The sequence below is a fragment of the Bidens hawaiensis genome, unplaced genomic scaffold (genome assembly GCF_021521415.1).
Source record: "Bidens hawaiensis isolate Kalapana, Puna unplaced genomic scaffold, B.hawaiensis_p1.1 tig00041669_1, whole genome shotgun sequence".
In the NCBI taxonomy this organism is placed as follows: Eukaryota; Viridiplantae; Streptophyta; class Magnoliopsida; order Asterales; family Asteraceae; genus Bidens; species Bidens hawaiensis.
The window spans coordinates 160,001-172,955 of record NW_027505729.1 but is presented as its reverse complement, the minus strand read 5'-3'; the positions used below and the strand labels follow the sequence as shown (position 1 = coordinate 172,955).

At 45.9% G+C, this 12,955-nt stretch overlaps 1 pseudogene; it reads right to left on the bottom strand.

Moving 5' to 3' along the window:
• Window positions 1-12,051: 12,051 nt before the first annotated feature.
• On the bottom strand, window positions 12,052-12,811 carry LOC143615009 (large ribosomal subunit protein uL6 pseudogene; annotated as a pseudogene).
• Between the last annotated feature and the right edge of the window lie 144 nt (window positions 12,812-12,955).

The following is a 12,955-nucleotide window of genomic DNA, read 5'->3' as shown; positions in this document are numbered from 1 at the left end:
AATGGTGAAGAAACACTAACCGGACCCCGGGCAGATTACTGGTAACCTGGGGGTTAGATAGATGTTTCCCACGAGGGGTTAGACCCTGAGAAGATGGTTCTTCTGATAACCTGCAAAACAGACACCGTGAGCTTGTCACTGAGAAGGGGGGTTTCCTCCTTGTGACCACCCTCCGGCGTGAGAATCAGACTAGATTGCTCTTTAAATATATTAAGAGATTGCTAGAGCAGATATCAGGTATAATATGATGATAGTATGATAAGATGAGATGGTCATACCATTTGTGGTATTTATAGCCGAAGGTAGGTTTCCAAGGAGGTGTGGTCTGCTGCAACAGTGTTCCTGTTCAACCAACAGTAGCCTACGCACATGCCCTGCTGGTAGTTGGTGGGTAGGCAGCGGCTGATAGTGACCAGGCCTGCTGTATACTATTCCTTTTCCACCAACTGCCGGCTACGCACGTGGTCTGGCAGTAGTTGGTGAGTAGGCAGCGGCTAATAGTGACATACAGTGTAGGAGCATGCTGCTCGCCATACTGTTGTCCATAAGCTGTCGTATCTTTATTCAGATCTTTTTCCCATACCTCGTCAGGTACAGTACAGAAGATCTTCCCGTATCGTACGGACTGGCTTATTTGGGCGGAAGTATTCCCCCTCCCGCCCTTGTGCGGGATTGTTCCTGGCTTCGCTCATTCCTTCAGGTGACACTGAGTGATTGAGAGCTAAGTGCCTTGTGCGTGTAGCCTTGCTGCGCGGGTGGCCTTCCCTGATGGCTTGTATCCGAGGCTGCGGGGACAGGCGGAGTCCTTCACCATTGGGAGGCATTTCCTGCGGGACCAGCTTGCGTACTGCGCGTAAGGACGTCACGTCTCTGAGCATGGTTGGTCCTGCGGATCCAGTTGGTTTCTGCGCAGACGTTCCTCTTCATGGTGAGTCTTGCGGGTCCAACTGGGCTCTGCTGGGACCTACCTCTTCAAGTCCCCCCAGTCCAATGTTCTTCTCATGAGTGTTTAATAAAGTGAGGTGAACTTTTGGACTTAAGCAAAGGGTTTTTTGAAAAGAGGTTTTTTAAGGTTTTCCATAGGGATTCCTCCCGCGGAAGTCCTTGTCACTTGCAGAAATGCCCGAGTTTCCTGCTTGGTCTTTGGGTATGATGCGGGTAGGTTGTAACCTCCTCGCAAGTCAGGAGCGTTGAGTCCCACTTGTGGATTCTCCGTGAGGTTTTGGTAGTTTTGAACATAGTGATCAATTATGTTAAAACCACCAATTCCATCCTGGAGCATCAAACAACGTAGTTCTCGACGTTCCCGCTATGCGGGGATGTTATTTCCGTTTCCGCAAGAATTGCCCAGAGGATCCTTCTTGGTTTCAATTCCCAGCGGAGCGCTAGGTATGTGAAGGGTTTTGCCTTAACACTGTACCTGCGCTCGTCTTACAGTTACTTTACTTCCAAGGTATTCCTGGCGTCAATTCCCTGCGGGTGCTCGGTATGTGAAGGGTTTTGCCTTTACACTGTACCCGCACCCGGCTAATAGTTACTTGGTTGCCGAGGTGTACTTGGCTTCAATTCCCTGCGGGTGCTTGGTATGTGAAGGGTTTTGCCTTAACACTGTACCCGCATCCGTCTTACGGTTACTCGTTTGCCAAGGTAAGGGGTATTTTCCCGCTTACTTTTTAATATTTTTGAATTTTGAATTTTGAAATTCGAAAGGTTGGTGAAAGGATAAGAACAGTCCAAACCTCTGAAACGTCGTGCGACGGTTTCTTCTGACTGTGTCAGGACGTGCAGGAAGTTATGGTGACGTGACAGTACATAGTCATTCCAGACGCTTTTTCAGGCGCGTGGGCGCGTTTTTCGGGCGCGTGGCCGCGAAATTAATGGTACGCGTCCTGTCAACAGCTGTTGCCAGCTTTCTGGTTGCCACGTGTCATAGTTTCATTGCACCTTCGAATTCTCTCTCCTCCGCATTAAATTCTTCGCATTAATTGCGATTAGTATATAAAGGGGGAGAGGGTTCTTTGTAATCCACACTTTCACTCTTCTCTTCATCTTCTTAGCGATTTCCGGCAAATACTAACCTTTTCAGGCCAGCATTTTCCCGAAATCGTTTTCTTCTTTCTGCAAGATGTCTTCACGTGATCACGAGTCTACAGCTGATGACAAGAGTACTACTGGCGAGTGCCAGTGTGCTCTGCCCGGCGATCTGTACCGGTATGTTGTCAGGAAGTTCATGCTCGAGTCTCTCGAGCCTGAGTTTCCTGAACCCCATCAGACCGTGTACGATGCCCCCAGAGGCAAGATCGGGGTTTATGCAGCATTCTTTGTTTATGGGAATCTTAGGTTCCCATTGACAAAGTTTGTTTACCGTGTCCTTGAGAGGCACGGTGTTCATTTGACCGAGTTGCACCCCATGGCGATCGCCAAGATTCGCCATTTTGAGTGGGTGTGCCGGATACTGGGCGTTGAGCCCTATGTTGACCGCCTGATGACCTTCTACACTTGGAGGTGCATCCAGGGGTGGTACACGTTGACAACCCGGATTAAGGGTTTAAAGATCTGTGCGACCGAGCGCAGTCTTCGCGCGTGGAAGAGGGAGTTCTTCTTCATATCCGCCCGCGCCATCCCCATTGCCATGAAATTCAAGAATGGGCAGGCACTTCCCAGCCTTCACGCCTCCAGTTACCAGGAGGCGGAATGGTTTGCGAAGATATCTCGGGTCCAATCTCCGGTTTACCGGTTTCCGGAGTCCGGGATGGTGATGTTGGGGATGAGCCGGGTGTGGAAGGAGGCTGATGCGCACAAGATTCCGATCGTCCTCGAATACGGTTCGAACTCTGTTCCTTACGGTATGCCTTTTTCCCTTTTGTTTATTTTGGATTTCTTCTAACTTTTTTCCTGCTTATTTCAGAGGGGAACGACCTGCAGTCGCTCCTAAACCCGCGGGAGGCTGACGGTCCCGTACGGATGGGTACTCGGGCTCTAGATGAGAACGAGTTGCCCATCCTAGAGCAAACGGCGGATCGGTTTGTGGAGGTCTATCCGCTAGGCCATGAGATCCTCAGCGCCCGTCGGCCAGGTAAGGCGCTCTTCGACCCTCGACCCCTCAATGTTGAAACCTCTGCTGGAATTCCTCTAACCGTATGTTCTGATGAGGAATCCGCAGATGGTCCTCCGTTGGTGCGGAAGAAGAAGGCTGCCGGCGGGAAGGGGAAAGAGAAGGCCTCCACCGCCGATCCAGCGCCTCGGTCTGATTCGGAGACCGAGAGCGAAGAGGTGGCGGGGAATCCCGGTGGTGATAAGACCACTGCTCCGGAGGTTGCAACTGTCATCTCCGGAGAGCCAAAGAAGACGACGGTTACCGGCGCAAAGAGGCCGGCTCCATCGGGTCCGTCCCCGCCTCTCCGTACCTTTAGGCTCAAGAAAACCCGTAAGTACAACTTTCCTTTAGCTTTTATCTTCATAGCTTAATCCTTAGTCTTTTAACACTTTTCTTCTTTTACGCAGGCGTGGATGTTGGCGCATTCCAGGGTGAAGGGCCGAGTATTACCTCTCCGCCAATGACGGTAGGCTTGGTCAGCCTACCTGAGGCGTCGACCCAGGCGCCTGCGCCTGCTTCCGCTGGATCAGTTGCTCACTCCTTTGAGCCGACTGTTCCAGCCGAGATGACGTCACCGCCGGCTGTGAGTGCGATTTTTACAGCATCCTTCACAGAGCCGGCGGTTACGATTGCTGCGGATTCTGCGGCAGCGACCGCGGTGACGACCACGGCGGCTGCAAGCATGCCCCCACCATCGGCAACGACGGCCGGTCCATCAGGTACGCGTGGGGCTTCTCGCATCTCTCCGCCACCTTCCCATCTGCCTGACCTCTTGGATGGATTTCCATTGGGTTCAGGTGATGGGTTCGGCGGCTATCGGCCTGTAATTGACCCTACAGGTGCGTAGGGTTTTTCTGGCCCATTTTATACATATATATTTTATCATCTTTTCCTAACTGCTTTGTGTTTTTTGCAGTGTCGGATTCCAATGAAGTGTATGTTCCACGATGGAACATCCGCCGAGGAACAACCCTTCGTACCCCTGTGGAGTGCGTGGAATGGGCTCGCCACGCTGCTCCCCATGGTGCGTTGGGGGAAGCCATGGCTAGCTACCAGGAGGGTAGGCTAACCAACGAGCTTCGGGTTCTCCAGGCCCGGATGCAGCCGCGCGTCGAGCTGCTTTGTCGTGAACACGACAAGTTGAAAGCAGCTCACGCCAAGGAAGTATCTCAAGCGCGGGCTCTTCGGGAGGAGAACCAAAAGCTATCCGCAGCTGCTGCGGAGAAGGAGAAGGCTTTCAAGGCCCTCGAGGTTGAGGTTCAAGCGCGACTCGAGGCCCGCTCCAAGGCTGCCCAAGCTGTTAACGAACAGCTTCGGCTGGCTAAGGAGACTGCGAGGAACGCAACCGAGAGGGCCACCAAGGCTGAAGCCGTTGCTGAGCCTTTACGCGTGGAGAATGAGGAGCTCAAGGCCAAATTAGAGGCTCTCCAACGTGCTCATGATGCCTTGGCGATGGAAGATGCCAAGAAGCTCCAGGAGATCTTGGACCAGAGGGGCGTGCTTGACCATACCGAGCGGAAGCTTAAGGGCGTCGAAGAGGCTGCCGCAAAGGAAGTGCTACTTGCCAACCTTAACAAAAGCGAAGCCGAACGCGCCTGCACCCAAGCTCAAGCCGCCCTTCAAGAAGCACTGGTTGCCAAGGAATGGCTTCTTCGAGAAGCGTTGTCTCAGGTAAGTCTATCTTCATGTCTTCACGCTTTTCTTTGTAAATAGGGTGTTGACACTTGTATATTTTCTTATGTAGGTTGTGCATCGGGTCTTCTCAGAGACATCTTACGACGATGCTATGAGCGCAGCCCTCAACGCTTCTCACGAGGATGGGGAACGAGTCGGCTTCCTGCTTGGTCTAGGGTTTGTTGAGAAAGGCGTCCCGCCATCCAACTTCCCTTTGTACAATGTAGATACTGAAGCCATATATGACCAAGCAGTAAATCAATACGCCGCCTTCCCGCATCCGGTGGTGGAGAAGGTGAATGAAATTGCTGCTGCTGATGATGGGCTACCTATCCTTAAGGCTTTCCTTGAACAGCCACGCTCTACTGACGGCGCTGGTCCAAGTGGAAGTGGCCCTGAAGCCTGATCCTGAAGATCCCTTCCCGCTGCTAGGATAGATTTAGTTTGTATAGATTTACTTTCTTATAGGCGGGTAGTTACCCGGCCATTCTTGTAATCAACCATTGTGAAATATAAATCTTTTTGCGGGTAAGACCGCTACTTTCGTTGGGTTCCTTGCTTTGTAAACGTTGTATGACTTGCATACTTTAGTTTAAATTAGCAATTTTCCAATTGTTTTAGAATAACTTAACCTTTGAACGTGGTAGATAGGTGTGAAGTTTTGCTTCCTCTTCCGTGATTGTGCGGGTAGGGCCGTCACTTGCACGTAGTAGGATGGCTAAACTTTACCATCTGACCTGCGTTTAGGTTTTCTTTATCTTTTGAGGATAAGTTAACCTTTGAACGTGGTAGATAGGTGTGAAGTTTTGCCTCCTCTTCCGTGATTGTGCGGGTAGGACCGTCACTTGCACGTAGTAGGATGGCTAAACTTTACCATCTGACCTGCGTGTAGGTTTTCTTTATCTTTTGAGGATAAGTTAACCTTTGAACGTGGTTGATAGGTGTGAAGTTTTGCTTCCTCTTCCGTGATTGTGCGGGTAGGACCGTCACTTGCACGTAGTAGGATGGCTAAACTTTACCATCTGACCTGCGTGTAGGTTTTCCTTATCTTTTTGTTAGAAATTTTGTTCTGGACCGTTCGACGCGCAGTTGTCGATAGGTTAGTGCTCAGTTCCCTTTCATGATTCATGCGAATAGACCGGCACTTTCATTTAATGGGATAACTGAACTTTTCCCCTTCAACTGACCTGCGTGAAGGTTTGTCGTTTTTTGGGTTTATGCGGGTTTTGCCGCCTTCCCCACGCAACGACTTTCCACGTATTTATGCGGTGAAAACCGGCATATCCGTGTTGATAGTTCATAAAAATGTAAAATCATCAGCGTCAATGTTTTAAGGAGAATCGTTTCCATTAGAAGTGGCTCTTGGCCTTTTCTTTACAAATTTGGAATTGATTTACATGCAAACTGTGTAAATGAGCTCCCTTCCATGTTGTTGGGATGGGAGTGCCATCGAGCCGATACGCACCTGGTTCGGGATCTCGTTCTTTACGCAGCATGTAGTCTCCACATTGAAGCTGGAATTTTATTCGTGTTTTCCCCAGCTGGGGTTCTACACGCATCAGCCTGCTCAGCGTTCATTGCGCCACGAGGTGCGCGAGCGTCCCATCTCTGACGAATGCTTCGACCATGTCCTTCACGTCTATGCATTCTTCGGTGTTGTGGCCTTTTGTCCTGTGAAAGTCACAGTACTTGCTCCGATCAGCATTGTGGCGATGTCGGATTATTTGAGGTTTTGGCCATGGGAGCTCCTCGGTGGCGAATATCTCGGTGACGCTTTTGGTGAGTGGCGTCCATCTGGAGTTCTTGTTTGTATGTACATTATCCCTTCCGCCCAACCGATGTTGCAAACCGGATGAGGTGTCAAAGTTTACCCTCGACTGCCAGATGCCTAGCTTTCGCTTTTTATTTAATCGGGCGGTAAGGACGTTGTCTTCTCTTGTTTTCTGGGTGTAGAGGTTTGTGCTCTGCGGGAGATCTCTACCCAGTTGCTTTTCTGTTTCCGCAAAGCGTTTAGCTGCTGTCATGATGGCATCCCATGTGGATGGCATGCCATCTTTACCCGTTAAGGTGCAGATGAGCTCTGGGTCGTTCGCGCCCTGGATAAAGGCAGCGCGAACAAGATCTTCGCTTGTATTACCCAGACTTAGCTTCTTCGAGTTGAAGCGAGTGATGAAGTCCAGCAAAGATTCATCTTTTTCTCGAATGCACTTGAGGATTGTCCATTGCTCCTCGGTATACTTTCTTTGCTGGCTGAAGTGTTGGCTAAACTTCTGTTGGAAGTCAGCCCAGTCGTAGATGTGGTTGACCGGTAGACAATCGAACCATGCTCTAGCAGCCCCGACCAGTGTCATTTGGAACATGTAACACCATGTAGGTTCCGTCCAACTACTGACGGTTGCCCCCGCTATGAATCTGTTCAAATGATCATCGGGGTCAGAGATACTATCATATGTGCCTATGCTTGACATTTGTTTGGCACTTTTTGGGGCGATTGCTTCCGCAATGTCCCTTGCAAATTTGGACGTTCCCGCATTTGCAACGTTTGGTCTGAATGCTTTGGAGAAGTCACGTGGACTTTCTCCTGTGCTTTTTGGTTTGAAGGCTTGTCCAAAATGCCTTCTCGGTTGGGAGTCCGTTTCCTTACGCTTCCCTTTTGCCCTGTGGCGAGGGTTCGCGTCGGAGTCGGATTCCTCCGAGTCATCCAAGTATTCGAATTTGTCGGCCTGTTGTACGGAACGCAAGCGTTCGTCCAACTCAGCCTGGAATTCCTTTTGTCGTGCCTCCGCCCATGCCTTAACTTCATCGAGAGTTTGGCGGGGGAGTCTTCGTTTCTCAAACTGGGTATCGGTGAATCCCAGTGAGCGATTATTTACTGCACTTGCCCCAGCTTGGGTAACTGGGGTAGTGTTCGTAAAATTTACTTCACTTGCCCCGGCTTGGGCAACCGGGGTAGTGTTTGTAAAAACTGTGTTGCCGGTATTCCCCCCAGTAGCTGGGGTTGTGGTTACCGGAATTTCTTTAACCATCTTTGAAGTTTGAAAAAACTGGAGAAAAATAAAGTTCTAGCTTTATGCACGGATGGCGCCAATGAAGAAACACTAACCGGACCCCGGGCAGATTACTGGTAACCTGGGGGTTAGATAGATGTTTCCCACGAGGGGTTAGACCCTGAGAAGATGGTTCTTCTGATAACCTGCAAAACAGACACCGTGAGCTTGTCACTGAGAAGGGGGGTTTTCCTCCTTGTGACCACCCTCCGGCGTGAGAATCAGACTAGATTGCTCTTTAAATATATTAAGAGATTGCTAGAGCAGATATCAGGTATAATATGATGATAGTATGATAAGATGAGATGGTCATACCATTTGTGGTATTTATAGCCGAAGGTAGGTTTCCAAGGAGGTGTGGCCGGCTGCAACAGTGTTCCTGTTCAACCAACAGTAGCCTACGCACATGCCCTGCTGGTAGTTGGTGGTTAGGCAGCGGCTGATAGTGACCAGGCCTGCTGTATACTATTCCTTTTCCACCAACTGCCGGCTACGCACGTGGTCTGGCAGTAGTTGGTGAGTAGGCAGCGGCTAATAGTGACATACAGTGTAGGAGCATGCTGCTCGCCATACTGTTGTCCATAAGCTGTCGTATCTTTAGTCAGATCTTTTTCCCATACCTCGTCAGGTACAGTACAGAAGATCTTCCCGTATCGTACGGACTGGCTTATTTGGGCGGAAGTATTCCCCCTCCCGCCCTTGTGCGGGATTGTTCCCGGCTTCGCTCATTCCTTCAGGTGACACTGAGTGATTGAGAGCTAAGTGCCTTGTGCGTGTAGCCTTGCTGCGCGGGTGGCCTTCCCTGATGGCTTGTATCCGAGGCTGCGGGGACAGGCGGAGTCCTTCACCATTGGGAGGCATTTCCTGCGGGACCAGCTTGCGTACTGCGCGTAAGGACGTCACGTCTCTGAGCATGGTTGGTCCTGCGGATCCAGTTGGTTTCTGCGCAGACGTTCCTCTTCATGGTGAGTCTTGCGGGTCCAACTGGGCTCTGCTGGGACCTACCTCTTCAAATGGTCTTCATTTTGGCGGCGGCCGGACGGACGGTGGTGGTTGTTTGGGAATTAGGGTTTGGGGTTAAAAACTTATGGGAAAGATGAGTAATGATATATGTAGACTGTGTCTAAATGGGTTTGTAGTGTGTACATGGGCCATAATATTTCTCTCTCTATAAGGTTTTGGGCTTACATATTAGAAACAGAAAAGAAAACAGGGTTGTAAGTTGTAACTGTATAAAATCATTTAGAATCGGTTTGATTGTGAAAGGGCCGAACAACTATACAAACCAACAGTTTAGATGTGAATTGGTTCGGGTTTCGGAACAGTTTTCTTGTACACCTCTAGTTAGACGTGCACAAATCAGGTATTTTTAAAACCTGGAACCCGGTATTTTCAAATCGGGTACAAAATAGGACCAGTTCCAGTCAAGAATCGGGTAGAAACCGGACCGAACCGGTGGAATAATATGGGAACCTAGTGGAACCGGATCCGGTTTATACCCAAAAACCGGGGTACACCGGGTTTTTTGAATTATAAACAAAGCTAGCCATTAGGAACCGGTTCCAACGGCTATATAGCCGTTTTTGGACCGTTGGAACCGGTTTTTAGCCATATATAACTTACACACATATAATAAATAGCTAGGTGGTGTGTAGAAATTGTTAAAACCACTTTTAAAACTCTAAAACACACTTTAAATCACAATTAAGCTTAAACTAGCAATCAATGGCAAGTAACGAGGATGTTGTTATGGTCATCGACACACCACGATGCCCTGAGGTTTGGGTTCATTATGATTTGTGTGTCATGACCGACTCACAAGAGATGGCGCGGTGCATGTATTGTTCCAAGTTTCTGAAAGCGGGGTCGAACTCCACGCTACGAAAGCATACCAATAAGTATTGTCGTGAGAAGAAAAGTTTGGATACCAAGAAAGCGGAAGCGGGAGAGTCGTCCGGCTCTACAACTCAAGCACCTACCGCCGCCGGTAACAACGCTTAATCGTTGTAGAGCATGGGTTAAAACGACGAACCTTGTTTTTATTTTAAGTTGTTATGTTTAATAATGTTTGTAATATGTTGTGTTTTTATAATAAAATGTTCACCATTATTGTAATCAAGTGAAAGAATAATAAAACATGACTAATAATAAACAAAGCAAAACTAGTTAAAAAAACAAAGCAAAAAATAAAAATTATTTGAAATTTGATCGATTGGTTCGTGTTACAAATTAAGTTACTAAAACAAAGAAAATTACAAGTCTTCAAACTCTTCTTCTTAGTCTTCGTCCTCGTCTTCTTCACCACCCGATATCCCGGAAGAAAGTCCTTCTTCCACCTTCTCATCACGAATTGGACGCTCCAGTGGTATTTCGACTTCAAAGTTTGTCTTGTGTTGTATATGATCCATCGCTCAAAATAATCCTTTTGGCAAATCTACACCTCTAGAGACTCAGAAGTTAGTTTTGTTCTTCACATCTATAATACCCTCCCGCTAAGAGAAAAAAACCGATTCCGAAGTTACCGTTGAAGCTTGGACGCTAAGCAAGTCACGAGTCATGGCGGATTGAATAGGAAATTCGTTTGCTTTACTTTCCACCAAGCCAAAATATCAATGTTGCGAATTTCATCGACCGTTGCACCCTCAACATATATCTAGATTTGATGCATATGAGCATGTAACATCGCATGACCGACAATGATTGTTGGATAGTTACCCAAAACTTATAACATTTAAACATTTGTTTCTTTTATGTGAAATAAACCAGTTTTAATAAAAAACATAGGATAATAAGATTATATATTAGTTTATATGCTTTTAAGCATGTTATTGTTATTATTATTATTATTATTATTATTATTATTGGAATATAATAAAAGTTATAATTATAGTCGGAAAGTGAAAGAATTTAAAAATCATTAATAGTTTGAAGAAGTTAAAGTGTTAAGTGTAGTTTATAGTTTAAATTAAAATTAAAATTACGTATAAAATTTAAAAGATTCACTTTTTAATATGAAATTATTAAGACTATTATTTTGTATATAAGTCATTAAATTGTAAAAAACAATGGAATGTTGCATTAAACTTTTAAAACAAATATTGTAAAAGAATATCATTAAAAAACATTTCTTTTTGTTAAAATTAATCTTACGTGGAAAAAAAGTTAGAATTCTGGTGCTTTGATGTGATATAGGGATAAAAAGATAAGTTATGGAAGGTTTGAAAATAAGCGTCACTTGGAGCATTGGACAGTGAATGTCGTCAAGTGCCGGTAATCGAGGTGTGGAGATGTTGATCATTCAAATGAGTGCTGCACAAACGGTTTCCTATAGTGCTGTAAGCAATATTTTGAAAGTTCGTCATGTTTTCATGACCAGTTTGAGCTAATGGGTTCTTCAGAACGATTTTTCAACGTCTGTGTTAGTAAGGGAATTCATTATTACCAGAAGATAAATTTGTAACCTACAACTAGAAAATATCTTTTATCCTCTTTGTAGAAATTTCTCTTTGTTTTTGGAAGTGAATAATTTGACCAGATATTTAAATTGGAATAACTTTTTATACTATTTGTGTTGTCTATGTTATTGGTAACATATACTTGGTTTTTTTTTAGAGTGATGCACTTGTGCTGGTTTGTAGTAAAAAGACACTTGAACTTGGCTTGGAAGCTAGAGGTGAAAATGAGCCGTCGCTCGCAAGCTACTCGAGTTCGGATGAATAAAAAGCATGAAACAAGCTAAACCTTTTCGAGCTTGAGCCGTGCATGGGAAGGTCATTTAGGCTGGACAAACCTATAGTAGCCTTACGTATTTTTAAGATTTCTCTCTTTCAGATTTATGTGTGTTCACATTGCATAGACAAACTCGAGCCAAGCATTCTCTTGTTTAAGATACTACACATGCCCAAACCAAGTTTAAGATTTTTTTCAAAATGTATATATAAAAAATTAAACAAATAGTCAAGACCAAGTTGAGAAAACAACTAATAAGATGAGCTTGAGATTTATAAAAAGAGCTTGAAACATACCAAGCTCGAGCTCAAGCTCTCAAAAGTCAAAATGAACAAAGCTCAAGATTGTTGAGATCAGGCTCGGCTCAACAGTAAGAACAAAGTAACTTGTTTAAGATTGTTACAGATCAATTTTAAAGTTACACAGTAAAATAGTAAATTACTTTCAAGCTTAACTTTTTTTTAGGATAGTCTGATATAGCAATTGACAATCAGGCACATTCCATGAAAGCAAAACAAAATCAAAAATTACGATAAACATAAATAAAATCTCCAAAAACCAGTCTGATAAGAAAAGTATTAAAAAGTCGAAAATGATGCTAAAGCAGCAAACAAGATAGATTTAACTAACAATGAAGCTTAATTATCACCCTCTTCAATCTTTGCCTTGTCACTCACGTAAATACCATCGAGAAACTTCCGAATGTCTTTGTTCTTCACATCTCTAAAAAATAAAGACGTCAAATCCTGACACTATTGACACCCCTGCTAAAAAAAACACAGCTTTCTAAACCACTTTAAAAAGGTTAATTAATAATATTAGGTTAAATAAATATGTACCTTCTTTTCACCTAAAAAGTTACGGATTTCAATAGCAGTGTTGCTGTTGGTGATGCTGGCATTAATGGGAAAATGAGCATACACAAGCCGCATCTTGTACCTAAACCCTTGCGTCACGCCAATAATCAGGTTGCTGACGTGGCTGAGGGCGGTACGGATGGCGGCGGTGGTTTTCCTGGATCCGAACCAGGCGTCGACCTTGAGCTTGCGTTTGCCGGACTCAGCGTCGGTGATGAGCATGAAGTCCAGGTTCAGATGCTTGAAGTTACGAGTTAGGGTTCCACGAGGTCCGGTAACTTCGATGATTTTGGCCTTCACTTTGATTTCGATGCCGTATGGGATGTCCATGGTTTCGGACAATAGGATGGTCTTCATTTTGACGGCGGCCGGACGGACGGTGGTGGTTGTTTGGGAATTAGGGTTTGGGGTGTGGAGAAGAGAAAAGTTTATGTGGAGAGATGATATAAGTATGTAAAATAAACCAAATTTGATACCGGAATATTCGGTTTGATAACCTGCTACTAATTCTTCTTCTGCTTCTGGTAAATCAAAGGGTAATCGTTCACACT